Source organism: Ammodytes marinus (assembly GCF_949987685.1).
Source record: "Ammodytes marinus genome assembly, chromosome: 20".
NCBI lineage: Eukaryota > Metazoa > Chordata > Actinopteri > Uranoscopiformes > Ammodytidae > Ammodytes > Ammodytes marinus.
In genome coordinates this window covers 9359491-9362907 of record NC_137224.1, presented here as the reverse complement: position 1 = coordinate 9362907, position 3417 = coordinate 9359491, and positions in this window count along the sequence as shown.

The window sequence follows — 3417 nt, the reverse complement described above, 5'->3', positions numbered from 1 at the left end:
CAGCTGTCCAGCTGAGAGGATAAACAGTCAGACGGTTTGCAAAATAAGTTTTGAAATCCATAATTGATGGAGCGCCGCCTCCATGAGAATTCCCCTTTATCTTCCTCTCTTCCGAATGCTTTGAGCCACTACCCTCCTGGATAAGCATGTTGCAGACACTTCTGGGAAATGTCCCTTATAAAATAGGACTTAAAGAGCACCTCAACAGGAGCATTTGCTGTGTGCCCCCCCCCCCCCCACACACACCCCAAACCAACCCTGGAAGTGTAACTTTCAAGATTTAACTTTTTTAACTGTCACTTGCCTCCTGCCCTGTCATCTGCCACAACCCTCACTAGATCCCGAGGATTTGCTTAATGAATTATTTACTCAAGCATGAATTCTCAAGAATGCAAAACTTGCTGTTCTTCAAAGCTGTCTTCACTGTCATCAATTGCCTTCTCATACAAACCTCCCTTTGAGGTTTGGTCAAGGGCATAGTGTCCTTCTGTTGCCCCTTGTAAACCCTTTTCCTTTTGAGAGTTACTCAAACCTCTGTGAGTTCCAGCCAACAACAGGAGGCTTATTGGGTGTTATTGTGAAAGTCAGCCATGTTTTTCTCATACATTTCCAAAACACAGCCATAACATTAGCATCGAAATGGCGAGCAGCAGCATGGAAAATTAGACTTTTGGAGAGATAAGTGCAAAGAGATTGAGACGAAAGAGAATGAAAACAAAGTGTTGAGTTGACAAGGACAATCACAGGACTTAGGTATGAAAAAAAACTGACAGAAGGCATGTAAGAAAAAGGGAAAAGAAGAAATCGTCAGCCAAGGAGACGACTGATTAAAACCAAAAGAGATAAGCTGTGGAAGACTGAGGCCTGAATCAAGGGGCAAGGACAGCTCATGCGAGAAACAAATTTTCACAGCAGCACAGCCAAGAGCTGAAAGACTCCCAGTAGGGTCTTATTAGGCATACCCAGTGTACTCCCATCAGCTCCTGTTAGCACATTAGTTTGCCAGCTGTGAATGCAACAACCGCACATTCCTTTGCCATTGAGGAAGACGGGGAGGGACACACAAGACTTAAAACCAGTTGATTAGGTACGGCTTGTGCAATTGGGATAAAAGCTAAGTGCCCGTTTGGTAAAATGCTTATTTTGGGTCAGTGGTTAGGGTTATGGTGGGGTTAGAGTTAGAGTTAGCTTTAGGCACTTGCTGGTTATGGTTACGGTTCAATTTAGGGTTAATCTACAGGGTTAGGGTTAGGGTTATTGGGTTAGGGGTTAGGGGAAAGTATGTAGGTCTATGTGAAGTCCCCCAAAGTGACTGTAGACAACGTGTATGTGTTTGGACCTCCCCTACACATCCCTTAGAATGAGCGTGCAGACAACTTCTGCCACAACATTGTGTTTTCAGGGTTAAAATCGGACGTTGTGGTCTTTAATCAACTCTCTTTTTTATCTTTTTAATAATTTACTTTTTAGAAATTGCTCACTGGAAAACAAATCGTCAAATGGCAATGGCGGGCTTAATTTATCTTTTCCTCGAACATCAAATCAAGCTCTACACAGGATTATTCACAGGATGAATTGAAAACATTGTGCGAAAACAGTGAGGGATTTAGGTTGTGTGGAGGTCTTAATTGCTAAGTGAATGGGCTATTCCTGTATAAAGGGCTCATACTTTACCAACCCAGCGCTGCCATTGTACATCATAGACGCCCAGATTAATGTATTGGAGTTAGGTAACCATAATCAAGGTCATCCTACCTACCCAAAAATGAGGTGGGGGATAAATGATTTACAATGTGTGGTCTGTACTGAGGTCCTATGCTGCTTAAATCCTTCGACATTCCTCTTCTTCTCCAGTTTCTGTGCAAATGTAGTGATACAATTAACAATAAAAACTGCAGAAAATTAAAGCAGAAAAATGAACAAAACACATTAGACATGGACAGTTTTTGTAGTGTTTGGTCCAGCTGTCTTCCCTTGTATTGGCCACGGAATGGTGTGTAAATGAATTACTTGACATGCTCTTTTTGATACGCTTAACTTCACATCAAGTTTTATTTAATAGTTAAGTCATGCAGACAGTGACAACTCAATGATGATGTGTCAAAAACTTGAACAATATTTCAGCAAAACAACATAGCGCATTCTGTCTCCTTTTCAAGTTTTGAGATGTATACATTTGCAAGGCATTCTCTTAGCGAGTTTCAGTAGTTTGTAAAAACTACCCTACTTTGGATTTTGTAAAGCAGTCCCTATCTTCTTCTGTTTTCCAAATTATGTCTCAAAGGCGTGTCACATTCAACCTTTGCCTTCTCTTTTTTCAACCCACCCCCCCCCCCCCCCCCCCTCAAAAAAAAAAAATTCTGTTCTCTGTTAGGTGCCTGACCTTCCAGCAGACATGTTAAATGAATAGAACACTCGCAAAAGGTCAATGTGTCTGGAAAGGCTCTCAGAGAGGTGCCTTACCTGTGGTTTGTTTCTTTGTCTGCACATGCATGCTTTGTCCTGAGAGATGTGCATCCGTGTATATGTCTGTCAACGAGTCTGAAACTGCTTGTCTGTAAGATTACCGCATTTATATTTCCGTGTAGATACATTTTCAACCTCTAATTGGATGCAATTCATATTTAAATGTGTTTCTCCACGGCAGCGGCGGCATATTTAATTTTAGTGTCTGAATGATGAATGTGAATCCAGCATGTGGAGTGAGGCAGACACACTAAGAGTTACTCCAGAGTGAATCCTGCCTACACACTTCATGCCTACACTCTTGGCGGTGATTGGCTTGGCAGCCACTCTTAAATTGAAAATATAGAGAGATGGATCTATTGTTCATATGTCATAACACTTACTGGTTCTTATCCATGAAGTAGCTTTCACTTAAACAATAGAAAATAGGTGAACAAATTTCAGAAATATTTTAAGAATACATTGGCAACAAAATGTAATCAAAGTATCAAATTTAAAAGTACAGAGCAGGCAGAAGGGACCTTGAAGTGTAATGTTTTAACATAAGGAGTGCCTTAATGTTATATCTGGTTGATTTAGAGCTCATTTTAACCACATCATATACCTTGTTTAGTTTATTGAGTAACAACAAATTATATTCTCGACAACTGTCCTCTGAAGTTATTGTAGGGTACATCATAGCTGTGGAATATAGCCTGTGTAAAAAGTAAATTTCCCTCTGAAATGTAGTCGAGATGTTCCTATTTTTATGACCCCTCCTGTTCATTTGAATGAAACTGTAACTGAAGGATTGTAAATTAGTTTGGACTGAAAAGAGGGTCATAAAACCAACCACTAGCCAATGTCAATCACTGAAGGCAAGAAGGATGTTAATCTTGCCGTAGGATGGAAGATTGTGCGATTCGCGTAGGAGTCGACATGCATCTGGCAGTAAAATCCCATTGGGCCAAG